The sequence below is a fragment of the Triticum urartu genome, chromosome 4A (assembly GCF_056163025.1).
Source record: "Triticum urartu cultivar PI428250 chromosome 4A, HENAU_Tu73, whole genome shotgun sequence".
NCBI classification, from domain to species: Eukaryota; Viridiplantae; Streptophyta; class Magnoliopsida; order Poales; family Poaceae; genus Triticum; species Triticum urartu.
Window position 1 is genome coordinate 125,522,957 of NC_141876.1, and position 15,565 is coordinate 125,538,521.

Genomic DNA, 15,565 nt, shown 5'->3' on the forward strand with positions numbered 1-15,565 from the left:
ACCCCCATTGGCGGCTCACGTGGCGTCCATGGGCGCCCCTCTGCGTCAGATTCTTCCTTTGGCTTGCCATGCAAGACCGCTGCTGGACCACGGAGCGCCTGGCCCGCCACGGCCTGCCGCACGAGGACTCTTGTGCGTTCTGCGATCAGGCGCTCGAGTCCATGCATCACCTCCTCGCGGCTTGCCCCTTCTCGCGCCAGGTCTGGCATGACATCCTCGCCTGGGCTCGCATGGCCGTCAACCTCCCGGATGCCCACACTCCCTTCCAGACATGGTGGACTTCCTGCCTCGACAGCTCGCTGGCACCTGTTCGAAAAGGGCTATCCTCCCTCATCATCCTCACAGCATGGTGGCTATGGAAACACCGCAATGCGTGCATCTTCGACCGAGCCATCCCTTCGCTCCCGCTGATCTCAAACACCATCAAAGATGAGGCGCGTCTATGGGCTAAGGCAGGTGCCAACGGACTGCTTAACATCATTCCTGGCGAGTAGTTGCTAGCGGAGACGCCTAGGGCTGAGCAGCCCCTTTTGTTCTAGTCTGCTCCAACGCTTGTACACCATGCCTCTGAGTACATGGCCTTGTATGCATTGTAATCCCATGCTACACTCTCCTTCTATCAATACAAAGATACGCGGCTTGCGTATTCGCGAAAAAAGAGCAATTTTCATAATTAAATTCCTTTAAATCCAAGATAGTGGGTTTAGCAACATCTAGGGTTTTAATTTCTTCGATCCCACTTTCATCAATTTTAGCATCAAGATCTAAAAACTCCGAATTCTTGGAACGTCTTCTAGGTAAAGGTGGATCATATTCAGTCCCATCATTATTAAGATTCAGATTGCAAAACAAAGATTTAATAGGGGACACATCAATAACTTTTAGATCTTCATCTTTATTTTCATAGGAACTAGAGGAACACGCTCTTATAAAGGCATCTTTTTTAGCATGCATCCTAGCAGTTCTTTCTTTGCACTCATCAATGGAAATTCTCATGGCTTTGAGAGACTCATTGATATCATGCTTAGGTGGAATAGATCTAAGTTTCAAAGAATCAACATCAAGAGCAATTCTATCAACATTCCTAGCCAACTCATCAATCTTAAGCAATTTTTCTTCAATCAAAGCATTAAAATTATTTTGCGAAGTAATAAATTCTTTAATATTAGATTCAAAATCAGAGGGCATCTTATTATAATTTCCATAAAAATTGTTGTAGGAATTATCATAATTATTAGAGGGATTACTAGGATAAGGCCTAGGATTGAAATTTCCTCTATACGCGTTGTTACCAAAATTGTTCCTACCAACAAAATTCACATTCATAGATTCATTATTATTCTCAATCAAAGTAGACAAGGGCATATCATTAGGATCAGAAGAAACACTTTTATTAGCAAATAATTTCATAAGTTCATCCATCTTTCCACTCAAAATATTAATTTCTTCTATCGCATGCACCTTTTTATTAGTAGATCTTTCAGTATGCCATTGAGAATAATTAACCATAACATTATCTAAGAGTTTAGTAGCTTCTCCTAAAGTGATTTCCATAAAAGTGCCTCCCGCAGCTGAATATAAAAAATTTCTAGAAGCAAAATTCAATCCGGCATAAAATTTTTGTATAATCATCCACAAATTCAAACCATGAGTAGGGCAATCAAGTATCATTAATTTCATCCTCTCCCAAGCTTGTGCAACATATTTCATGATCAAGTTGCTTAAAATTCATAATATCGTTTCTAAGGGAGATGATCTTAGTGGGAGGAAAATACTTAGAGATAAAAGCATCTTTGCACTTATTCCATGAATCAATACTATTTTTCGGCAAAGACGAAAACCAAGTTTTAGCACAATCTCTAAGCGAAAAAGGAAATAGCTTCAATTTAACAATATCATTATCCACATCTTTCTTCTTTTGCATATCACACAAATCAATGAAGCTATTTAGATGGGTAGCGGCATCTTCAATAGGAAGGCCGGAAAACGGATCTTTCATGACAAGATTCAGGAAAGCAGTATTAATTTCACAAGATTCAGTATCGGTAAGAGGAGCAATCAAAGTGCTAATAAAATCATTGTTGTTGGTATTGGTAAAGTCACACAATTTAGTGTTATCTTGAGCCATCGTGACAAGCAAGCAAACTAACACACAAGCAAACAAAAAGCAAGCGGGCAAAAATAGGCAAATAGAGAAAGAGAGGGAGGATAGAGAGAGAGGGCAAATAAAACGGCAAGGGTGAAGTGGGGGAGAGGAAAACGAGAGGTAAATGGCAAATAATGTAATGCGGGAGATAGGGATTGTGATGGGTACTTGGTATATTGACTTTTGCGTAGACTCCCTGGCAACGGCGTCGGAAATGGCTCGTTGTCGGGAGTCAAATCTTGACTTGTGCGAACCTCCCGGCAACGGCGCCGGAAATCCTTCTTCCTACCTCTTGAGCACTGCGTTGGTCTTTCCCCGAAGAGGAAGGGATGATGTAGCAGAGTAGCCTAAGTATTTCCCTCAATTTTGAGAACCAAGGTATCAATCCAGTAGGAGGCTACGCGCGAGTCCCTCGTACCTACACAAAACAAATGAATCCTCGCAACCAACGCGATAAGGGGTTGTCAATCCCTACACGGCCACTTACGAGAGTGAGATCTGATAGATATGATAAGATAATATTTTTGGTATTTTTTATGATAAAGATGCAAAGTAAAATAAAAGCAATGTAAATAACAAAGTATTGAAAGATTAATATGATGAAGATAGACCCGGGGGCCATAGGTTTCACTAGTGGCTTCTCTCAAGAGCATAAGTATTCTACGGTGGGTGAACAAATTACTGTTGAGCAATTGACAGAATTAAGCATAGTTATGAGAATATCTAGGCATGATCATGTATATAGGCATCACGTCCGAGACAAGTAGATCGACTCCTGCCTGCATCTACTACTATTACTCCACTCATCGACCGCTATCCAGCATGCATCTAGAGTATTAAGTTAATGAAAATAGAGTAACGTCTTAAGCAAGATGACATGATGTAGAGGGATAAACTCATGCAATATGATGAAAATCTCATCTTGTTATCCTCGATGGCAACAATACAATACGTGCCTTGCTGCCCCTACTGTCTTGGGCCTCCGGTTAATAAGTTAGTCTCAAAAATAATATAAAAGTGGATAATAAAGCCCAATAATGTCCAAAACAGTAGATAATATAGCATGGAGCAATCAAAAATTATAGATACGTTGGAGACGTATCACACGCCTCCCTCACCGACGCCCAACTCTCCCTCCCCCAGTACGCCACCGACAACCATGCGGCTTGGGCGGCGTACTTCGAGCGCCGTCAGCAGTAGCGGATGGCGTCCACCAACGGCGCGGCGGTGGTCGGCGGCCTGAAGAACAGCGAGGGGCGCCACCGGTGGTGGGGCGTCCCCGGCAGCACACTCGAGGGCGTGCTGACGCACCTTGAGGGCGGCAACGACCCGCCGTTGGTGTACCCCCCGGCGAGGGCGGCCGCCCAGGCGCACCACCGACGCGACGGGCCATGGGCGCCAAGGAGGTTCGGCTCCTCCTCTTCTTCCTCCTCCTCGCGCTCTTCCTCGCACTCCTCCGGCACTCCGGCGCTGCTCGGCGTCAAGGCCAAGCCCGCAACGGAGTCGCCGCTCGGCCAGCGCACTTGTAGTGCCGGCATCGTCATCAACGAGGGCGGCCGACGCACCTCCTCATCGGCTCCTCCTCCGCGCTTCGTCAAGCCAAAGACGGAGCCGGGGCTCGCGCCGGTGAAGGCAGAGCCGGGGCTCGCCGCCGTGAAGACGGAGCTCGGCGAGGTCGAGCGCGACGACGACGCGACCCTTGAATGGGAACGCCAGGGCTCCCTCAAGATGGCGATGAAGCGCCAGTGCGCCGCCCTGCAGCACTTCGCGGAGCGCCGCCGGGGCCGCGACGAAGGAGGAGCCGTCGTCATCGACGACAGCGACGACGACGACGCGCCGCCGCCGCCACCAGTCCGCCATGGCGACACCGGATCCAGCAGGGGCGCCCGCGTCAAGGAGGAGAAGGCCGACGACGGCGGCGACTACTCGGTATTCAGCCAGTTTCTTTTAGATTAGTTTATTATATATTTTCTATGTAATGAAAATCGGCGAACTTTGTCCAAATATATGCCCAAGTTGACCGAAATTTGTCGTGTTTAGCCGAACTTCGCCGAACTGTGCCGAAATTTGCTATACTTTTTTATTTTTTAAACGCGCCTGGGGGCGGCCCTGGGGCCGGCGGCTGGGGACCAACTCACCCCCAGGCCCATTTTTTGCGCCGGCTCACCCCCAGGCGGCGATTTTAGGCACCCCTGGGGGCCAACGGCTGGAGATGCTCTAACGATCCAATCACATGTTGGTTCGCAATCTTAGGGCTCCTTTGATTCAAAGGAATTCTATAAGATTTTTGGAGAATTGAAATCCTTTGAAAATTTTCCTACGTTTGTCCTTTGATTCATAGGATTGAATCCCATAGAAATTTTTCCAATGAAATCTTTTGTATTATATTTCATAGGAAATCTAACATCCACGCCAACCTCCTTTTACAATTCCTTTGCTTTTCCTGTGAAATCAAACACTCATTGCTAATTCTATAGGATTCAAATGGGCATGACACTTCAATCCTATAATTTTCCTATTCATGCGTTTTCAAAATCCTGCAAATCAAAGAGGCCCTTAGTTGGATGGTTAGGAAAGTTACTACATCCCACGAACCCAATCTATCTACTTTGGCACTTTGTGGATTATTCGTCGCAGTAGGAGATATTTTGTATTTGGAGTTTTGCAGATTGTGCCACCAGGAATGAATTTTGAGTATTCATAGTGGATCCCACGGTATGTGGATATTGGAGTTGGTCTTGAAAAAAATATCTTTCGGAGTTGTCTGTTGAATTGTGGGAGTGATATCATGTACGTATACATGATTTATAAAAGATCCATGTCAATCTCTAAACTATAGAAATATAAGGCCTTGTATAATGAAAGGTGCTTAGAGAGATGCTTAGAAAAATAAACCGGTTTTTTCTTAAGCACCGGTGCCTATTTCTACAAGAGAGACGCTTAGTTAAGCGTCTATCCAGTACAAATAAGCACCGGTGCTTAAAAAAAGTCTGGTTTATTTCTCTAAACACCTCCCCTAAGCACCTCTCATTGTACAAGGTCTAAAAGCATCTACAATGAGGGCGCTTAGCCCAGACGCCAGGGTTTAATTCTTTGTCATTTCGATCAAATCCCGTCTGATTCCTGTTTTTTGGCTGGCACCGATGCCAAGCCAGGCACCGGGCGCCTCCTCCCTTTTTTCTCATGCAGGAGCCTTTGAACCAGCGCTGGAGGTATTGTTTCGGTAGAAAATCAATTTTGTTAGCGCCCCAACAAATGCTCCTGCGGTGGAGGAACGAACCCCTGCACCGGCGACAGTTCCTTAAATAATTATTTTGGGTGTGTCTAGGGCACATCTAAATGTGCTTTAGTTATTGCACATCTAAATGAGTGAATTAAGCATAAAGAGAAAAAGGAAAAAGAAAAAGAAAATATTCACATGAATCTTAATGTAAGATCAATGACATATGAATTAGATGTGCAATACTTATGGCACATCTAGATGTGCTTTAGCAAAACTGAATTATTTTTGGGTGTGTCTAGGACACATCTAGATGTGACATAACTATGTCACATCTAAGTTTTGTTTGTGGTCCTTTTATTTGTTTTTTTATCCGATGATGATTTTTCCTTTGCGCTGGTTTCTTTTTATGGGACAATCCTTCACGCCTAGTGCCCAACTGTGTTTTTCTTCGTACAGGGTACCCCCAACTGGCCCAGCCCATTTTGCCATAGATCGACCTAGGGACCTAAAAACTACGTGCGCTCCTCACTAACCAGTTGACATGAGCAGATTACGTGTCCCAAATGGAACGAGAACATTAAGAAACCATCAACAGTGAGAAATTAGAGACCGGCTTTTGGAACTTCAAAATATGTTTTTTTCTTTAGAAAAATGAGTATTTTTAAAACACAGACCTTTTTCTAATTGTAAATACTTTGTAAAACCTCAGACATTTCATGAAAATGCAAACCTATATTATTCTTATTATTAAATGTGAACATTTTTTGAAACATGAACATGAACATTTTTTAGAAGCATGAAGGTCTTTTAAAACTCCGAACAAAATTTTAAAAATGCGAACATTATTTGAATTTGTGTATAAAAAATAGAACCATGAACATGAGCATGATTTTTTCCCCAAAATTTGCATACATTTTCGAAACACAAGCATTTTCAAAATTTGGAAAAAGAAACATTTTCTCATGGATGGGTGGCTGTTTGTTTTCAGTCCTCAATGAGAGAGCCATGCTAATCTCTATCATGTTACACAAAAAATCATTTTACTTTCCAATAATTTGTATCAATGATTGTCTTGTTGAAAAATAAAAAAGGTTAAACTTAATATGGAGATCAAAGAGTTAGTTGCGAGTCGATGGTTGACTTGCAACTGGAACCCTACAAACATTTGCCCCCTAGTTGCGAGTCGACGTTTGACTTGCAACTGGGCCCTACAAACATTTGACCCCTAGTTGCGAGTCGATGGTTGACTTGCAACTGGGCCCCTACAAACATTTGCCCCCCTAGTTGCGAGTTGATGGTTGACTTGCAACTAGGTCCCTACAAACATACGCCCCTCCCCCTAGTTGCGAGTCGATCATTGACTTGCAACTGGGGTAACTCCAAAAAAGTACGATGCATCCTAGTTGCAAGTCGATGGTTAACTTGCAACTAGACCCCTACAAACATACGCCCCTCCCTAGTTGCGAGTCGACAGTTGACATGCAACTAGGGCCACTACAAAAAAGTACAATGCGTCCTAGTTGCAAGTCGATGGTTGATTTGCAACTGGGGCAACTACAAAAAAGTATGATGCGTCCAATTGCGAGTCGATGATGAACTTGCAACTGGGCTCCTACAAACATACACCCCCTAGTTGTGTGTCGATGGTTGACATGCAACTGAGGCTACTACAAGAAAGTACGATGCGTCCTAGTTGCAAGTCGATGGTTGACTTACAACCGAGCCCCTCCAAATATACAACCCCCTATAGTTGTGAGTCAATGGTTGGCATGCAACTGGGGCCACTACAAAAAAAGTACGATGCGTCCTAGTTGCGACTCGATGGTTGACACTCATCTGAGCCAATACAGACATATGCCCCCTAGTTGCGAATCGATGTTTGACATGCAACTGGGCCACTACAAAAATTTAAGACACATCCTAGTCGCGAGTCGATGGTTGACTTGCAACTGGGCCCCTGCAAACATACCCCCTAGTTGTGATTCGATGGTTGACTTGCAACTAGGGTAACTACAAAAAAGTATGACACGTCCAACTTGCGAGCCAATGGTTCACTTGCCACCCCCCTACAAACATACACCCCTCCTAGTTGCGGATCGATGGTTGACATGCAGCTAGGGCCACTACAAAAAAGTACGATGCGTCTTAGTTGCATGATGATGGTTGACTTGCAAGTATGCCCCTACAAACATACGCCCCCTAGTTGCGAGTCGACGGTTGACATGCAACTAAGGCCACTGCAAAAAATTATGACGCGTCCTAGTTGCAAGTTGACGGTTGACTTGCAATTGGGCTCCTACAGACATACGTCCGCCCTACTTACGAGTCGATGCTTGAATTGCAACTAGGGGCCCTGCAAACATATGCCCCCTCTAGTTGCGTGTCGATGGTTGACTTACAACTGGGCCCCTACAAACATACGACCCCTAGTTGTGAGTCGATGGTTGACATGCAACTGGGGCCACTACAAAAAAAGTACGAGGCATCCTAGTTGCGAGTTGATGGTTGACTTGCAACTGGGGCGTACAAAAAAGCATGATGCGAGTCGATGGTTCACTGGCAACTGGGTCCCCATAAACATACGCCCCCTAGTTCCGAGTCGATGGTTGACTTTTAACTAGGATAACTACAAAAAACTTTGACATGTCCCACTTGCGATTAGTTGGTTGACTTGTAACTGGGCCCCTACAAACATACGCCCCTCCTAGTTGCGAGTCGATCGTTGACATGCAACTAGGGTCACTACAAAAAAGTATGATGCGTCCTAGTTGCGAGTCGATGGTTGACTTGCAACTTGGCCCCTACAAACATATGCCCCCTAGTTGCGAGTCGCTGGTTGACATGCACTGGGGCCACTACAAAAAAGTACGAAGCATCCTAATTGCGTGTTGATGGTTGACTTGCAACTAGGCCCCTACAAACACACGCCCCCTAGTTGCAAGTCTGATGTTTGACATGCAACTTGGGAAACTACAGAAAAAGTATGACGCGTCCTAGTTGTGAATTGATGGTTGACTTGCAACTGGGATCCTACAGACATACGTCCACCCTAGTTGCGAGTTGATGATTGACTTGTAACTAGGGGCCCTACAAACATATGCCCCCTCTAGTTGCGAGTCGATGGTTGACTTACAACTGGGCCCGTACAAACATACATCCCCGTAGTTGCGAGTCGATGGTTGACTTGCAACTTAGACAACTACAAAAAAAATCAATTTTCGAGATGGCTACTTGCAAATGAGGCGACTACAAAAACTACAAATAGCTCTATTATAGAGCCGAGGGGTTTACATACAAACTAAAATCAGGATATTTTTATTTGTGTGAAAAACAACTAGGCAAACACTTGCTTATGCAGTATATAAAAATGACATGGAAAAAGAGTGCATGAGACAAATAGGGGAAAACCAAAAAACAACGTTCCCTGCTATCTCCGAGCCTCAGATCCGCCAGGTCAGGTCGTCTCCTTTGGATTCGAAACAAAACAATAAAAATGGAAGAACATAAGAGGGGAGTGACGACTCGAGGGAGGCTGCCGTATCCATGTAATATTCTCTCGGCCACACTCTTTGTATTCTAAAAAAACACAAACAAAGGCAACGCGGCCTAACAAAAAAGGAAAAAGGCAAAATACTCCTGCTCCGCTGTAGGCCTCACGGCCCGACAGACTATACAACACGGCCCGGATCGTTCATGACATGGGTGATCACTCTAGTGCGAAAACAAAGACACATTAGATCGGACGGCTAGACATCTAGATGTGCGATCACTAAATTTTGTTTAGATGTATTTTAGCAATCCCGCTCAAAAAACTAAGAAAAAGAAACACAAACACGGAAACGACCGAAAAACACATGGACAAGGATGTGCAGATCACTCGTGCTGGGACAACAACAACATGTGAGCCGTGCTAAAAATATGAATATTGAAAATTGCATATATATAGAAACAAAAAAAGCAAAAAATTGAGCATCACAGCCTAAAAAACAAAAAGAGAAAAAAGCCAAGCCTAAACAAACAAGAGAGGGCAAAAAAAAAAAACCACGCCAGCAACCCGCGTAGAGATGCCAAAGTGCAGCAGCATACAGCAGGTCAACAGGGGCACCAACGAAGAAAAAAAATATATAAAGAGCTTACAAATGAAATTTCTGCAGTGAGTGGACACACCACAAAAAATAGACAAGAAAATGAAGCTCGAAAAGACAAATAAATGGTCCAGCTATCTGACACGAACATGCACACCATGCAGTTTTTTTTTCCAAGCAAACAAAAAAAGTGGCCCGCCCCTTCCCTGGCCTAACGACCATAACGGGCCAACAAACAAGAATGGGCCGGAAAAAAAGAACAACGGGGTGCAACAAGCGACAGATGCAAATAAAAGATCGAGATTTTTGCATGAGATTACAACAAACAGATCCAATGGCCAGTGACTTGGATGTGACATCCTTAAATTTCATCTAGATGTGAGTTAGCAATTCCGATTATTTTTAGGGTCTGTCTATGTTACATCTAGATGTGAGACAATATCTCACATCTAACTATGACATCATCCCGCGTTTAAACAAGCCCACGTCATGTCCATTGTTTGTTTGTATCAATTTTACGTGTTTCTCGTTCAGCGGTAGCACCCCGCCCAGTTAGCGCCACGAGTCTGGGCTGTCGTGCTCTTGAGTCTTCGTTGACCGTTTTTCTTCTAGCGCGTATATGTCCGTAAAGAATTTAGCACTTGTAGGCCCAACGTGTAAGCCGGTGTTGTGATGAGCATGTCACATTACGTAGAAAAGAACTCTGCTGATGTGAAACCTCTCTCTCTCCTGTCACTTTCACCTTTATGCTTTCTTTCCCTTTTTAGCACGTGAAAAAGTAGCATGCATGCATCAATCAAGTGTTTGTTTGGCAAAATGGAAAAAATATGACACACTTGAATTTTTCTATGGACGAGATGAATATTTTTTGGAGTACACGTCGAACATTTACAAACACATGACGCGATGAATTTATTTTTTAAATGTGGAGAGCATTTTAAAAGTCACACGTGGAGAAAAACCCAAAAATAATCAAATTTGCATATCTATGATGAACAAGCAACTGGCTCGATTGAGTTTTGTTTTCACAGGTGAAAATGCACATGCGCCCAGTTGCAAGTGAAATGTATGCTTGCAACTGTGACGAAAAAAAAATGCATGCTCCAGTTGCGAGTCGAGGGTGGGCTTGCAACTGGGATGTAAACAAAACACATGCTCAGTTGGCAGTCGAGTGTTAAGTTGTAACTGGGACAACTACGAGCCCATTTGCCAGTCGAGGGTGGACTTGAAAATATGAAAACTATGAAACTATGAGCCCGGTTGCGAGTCAAGGGTTCGATTGCAACTAGGATGAAACAAACTATGTGCCCAGTTCCGAGTCAAGGGTGAGCTAGAAACTGTGATGAAAAATAAAAACACATACTCTAGTTGCGAGTCAAAGGTGGGCATGCAGCTCGGACAACTACGAGCCCAGTTGCGAGTCGAGAGCAGACTTGCAAATGAGACAAATACAAAACTACGAGCCCATTTACAAGTCAAGGGTTGACTTGCAACTGGGATAAAACAAACTATAGACTGAGTTGCGAGTTAAGGGTGGACCTACAACTGGGATGAATAATAAAACACGGGCCAAGTTGCGAGTGAAGGTTAGACTTGCAACTGGGATGAAACAAACTATGGGACTAGTTGCGAATCGAGGACGGACTTGCAACCCTGACAACTACACAAAACTACGATACTAGTTGCGAGTCGAGGTTGGGCTTGCAACTGTGATGGAAATCAAAACACATGCCCAGTTGCCAGTCGAGTGTGGTGTTGCAATTAGGATAACTATGAGCCAATTAGTCAGTCGAGGGTGGACTTGCAACCGTGAAAACTTCGAAATTGTAAGCCTCGTTGCGAGTCAATGGTACGACTTGCAACTGGGATGAAACAAATTATGTGCCCAGTTATGAGTCAAGGGGTGAGCTTGCAACCGTGATGACAAATAAAAACAAATACTCTAGTTACGACTTGAAGGTGGGCTTGCAACTGGGACAACTATGTGCCCGATTGCAAGTCGAGGGCGGACTTGCAACTAGGACAAATACAAAACAATGAGCTCAGTTGCAACTCAAGGGTCGACTTACAACTGGGAAAAAACAAACTACAAACCTAATTACAGGTTAAGGGTGGACCTGCAAGTAGGATGGAAAACAAAACATGGGCCGAGTTGCGAATGAAGGTTGGACTTGCAACTCGGGAAACTACACAAAACTACGATACGAGTTGTGAGTTGAAGGTGGACTTGCAACTGAGACAACAACAAAACTATGGGCCCAGTTGCGAGTCGAGGATGGACTTGCAATTGGGACAATTATGAACCTACAAGCCCAATTCCGAGTCATGGGTGGACTTGCAATTGGGATGAGACAAACTACTGGCCTAGATGTGAATCAAGGACGGGCATTCAACCCTGACAACTACACAAAACTACGATATCATTCGCGAGTCGAGAGTGAATTTTCAACTGGAACAATGACAAACTATGATCCTAGTTGCGAGTCTAGGGTGGGCTTGCAACTGGGAAGAAAAAGAAAACACATGCCCAGTTGCCAATCGAGTGTGGTGTTGCAACTAGGACAAATACGAGCCAATTAGACAAACGAGAGTGGACATACAACTTTAAAAACTAGGAAACTATAAGCCTAGCTGCGAGTCAGGGGTCCGACTTGAAATTGGGATGAAACAAATTATATGCCCAGTTGCGAGTCGAAGCTGGGCTTGTAACTGGGACAACTACGAGCCCAGTTGCAAGTCGATGGCGGACTTGCAACTAGAACAAATACAAAACTACAAGCCTAGTTGCGAGTCAAGAGTCAACTTGCATCTGAGATAAAACAAACTACAAGCCTAGTTGCGATTTAAGGATGGACCTGCAACTGTGCTGGAAAACAAAACACGGGTCGAGTTGCAAGTGAAGGTTAGACTTGCAACTTAGAGGAAACAAACTACGGCCTAGTTGTGAGTCAACGCTGGATTTGCAACTGTGACAACTACACAAAACTACGAGACGAGTTACAAGTCGAAGGTGGACTTGCAACTAAGACAACAACAAAACTATGGGCCTAGTTGTCACTCGAGGATGGACTTGCAACTGGGACAACTATGGAACTACAAGCCCAATTGCAAGTCGAGCGTGGACTTGCAACTGGGATGAAACAAACTACGAGCCTTGTTACGAATGAAGGAAGGACTTGCAACCGTAACAACTACACAAAACTACGATACCATTTGCGAGTCGGGAGTGAACTTTCAGCTAGGACAATGACAAACCAGAAGCCTAGTTGTGAGTCGAGCGTGCACTTACAACTAGGAAAACGCGGACCTGGTTGCATGTTGAGGATGGAGTTGCAACTAGGACAAAAATGGTTACCCTTCGCCCCCCCTCAAATGAAGATTGCATGTCAAGGGCAGACTTGCAAGATAGTTGTTTGTCAACTGAAACACAAAAGACGGACCAGATGCATGTCGAGGTGGAGTTGCACCTAGGAAAAGAAGTCTATGAATGAAAATCACAAAACCCTTAGACGAAAATACAATGCAAAAAGAAAAAAAAGATGTATCCAAGGTCATATCACATTATCATTGACCGCCACCTGCTTTCATTGTGTGGACAAAGATCGAACCCCTTAGTCGTCTTCCTCCTTCCTACTCGCATCAGCTCTACTCCAAGGCAAATGGGGGAGGGAGAGAGACAATGATGATGGAGCTGAGGAAGCAGTGACCAACTCGTGTCTTCAACTTATAAAATGCACGCCAAAAAGAAAAACAAGTCTCGAGGTCATGTCACGAAATCGGCCCAACAAAAGAGGCACACCCAAACGCGATGACAAGTGGACACCGGACGTATAGCGAGACATGGAAGTATAGGACGCGCATGACAAAATAATCCATGACCAAGATTTGCACAAACATTTTAAAAGCAAACAGGTCGAGTGATTAGAGACTTAGATGAGACATTGCTAAATGTGTTGAAAAAAAGTTCATGAACTTGAAACAAATAAATAAAGAAAGACAAAAAATGCTAATCATTTATGTAAAAAAATGTTTAAAATGTATATAAATATGTTTCTGAAGCATTCAACAATGTTGAGTGTATATTGAAATAAATTGACATGTGCTAAAAAACCGATTAAAATCGACAAAGAAACAAAGAAAAATGCAGAAATTACCAAAACAGAAAAAAAGAAAAAGAAAACCCAAAGCCTATGAAAAAAAATGAAGACAATGAAGACTAAGAAAAAAACCACGAAAGTCAACAATGAAACAATTCAAACAAAAAAAATGCAAAAGGTAAACAATGCCAAAATTAAAGTAGGAAAACCCAAGAAAGAGATAAAAAATAAAGAAAACCGATGGTACTCGAGAAAGAACATAATAACGAATGCCGAGAAAAGCAACCAAAAATTAATATTAGAAACAAAATTATCACAATTCTTTTTAAAAATCATGAATTTATAAACATTTAAATTTTAAAAAGTTCATAAAGTTAACACAAATAAACAAAAAAGGAAAAGTAAAAATAAACAGCAGAACCAACTCGTGCATTTCTACCCTGCACCCTAGCATGAAAAACAACACACTTTTTTGAGACAAGAAAAACAACACATTTAATCACGAAAGGACGAAATCACTGTGCCTTCCTATTAATGCCCGGCAAAAGGACATGCGTATAACAGGCCGAAGCCTTGTGCGGGCATAACAGGCCAACAAGAAAAAGAAAAAAGCCCGGCTGTGGGAACACAATGGACCGAGGAAAAACAAACAACCACGCACACACATGCATCGATGCGAATCAGGCTCGCACAAAGAAACGGGCAACACGAAGTCGAGACAGAAAAAAGTGTGTGCGCGAATCTTAAGGACAGGACAATATCCAATAGCTTTGGACTTAGATGTGAGATAGCTATTTCACCTCTAGATGTGAAATAGCAAATCTGTTATTTTTACTTTCTAAGCGTCCAAAGAAGCGCCTCTCCATTGAACATGCCCTAAGAAGACAAAACTGGTTCAACCTTAAATTTTCATACGGATATGTTGTATTACGTACTAGTTGTGAACCATTCGCGCACAAAGGGTCAAATCTTGTGAGGTAAATAAATAACACATTGTGTATTAATGGATTAAGAGTGGGACAATGTCTTGATCTTCTCTTATTACTCCCTCTGTCCCATAAGATGTTACTAAAACTGATATACCATATTGTTGGACACTTTCTGTTCGGATGGGGCGGTGGTGGAGGGCCTACATTTTATAGTTTACGATTCTATACCCTTTTCTAGTTTTGTGGTGCTTACACCTTGACTAAGTTGTCGCGGAAACATAAATTTGGAGTGATTGATATATAGTACTAGTATACAATTTGTTCATTCGTTATGTTTGTTGCGTTGTTGGTATCCGTTCACGTCTTGACCGTCACCACCCTCTTGAATTTTCACGATTGTGACATTTTTCTACTCATATTTTAGAATTACGAGTGTGACATTTTAACCATCTAATGCATGCCATTTGCTTCAAGAGGGAAGTATCATTGGCCAGTTCCATCTCCTTCATACCAAAAATGTAAAAAAATAAGTAAGATAACCGGCAAGGGCATCTTCAACGCAATGCGCCTGATTAGATGCTTCATCATCATCAGTAATAAAAAAAAAGAATTTTATTTCTAGCACCTGATATAGAGTCCTTGTTTCGAACACTTCAATGCCATGTAAGAGGCCTACTCACATAAAAAAACAAATGATAAGTGCCACACGTGGGCACAAAGCACTCTGGCCCTGACGTTTTTTACAACTAAAGTTACCATTCAAAAAGAAAAAATAAACCCCAAAAAAACTGAAACTTGTCGTCCTAAAAGAAGTTGCCACCCTCATGGCACTAAACTTGTCATAAAAAATGTTCGGAGTTGCCATGCGTTTGTGCCACACATGTAACACTTATCAGAGTCTAAAAAAATGGCTAGTGCCCGGCGACTCATGAGACATCGACGCGAACCTAGTTCCTTGAATTGGACAGGAATCAAGGAAAATGGCCAGGATCATGACCCTAGCGCTAGGCCTTAATTAGCGCCTTCGTTGTAGATGTACTAAAGCCGAAGTGATCTATGAAAAACGGATCAAGATGACCATCTAG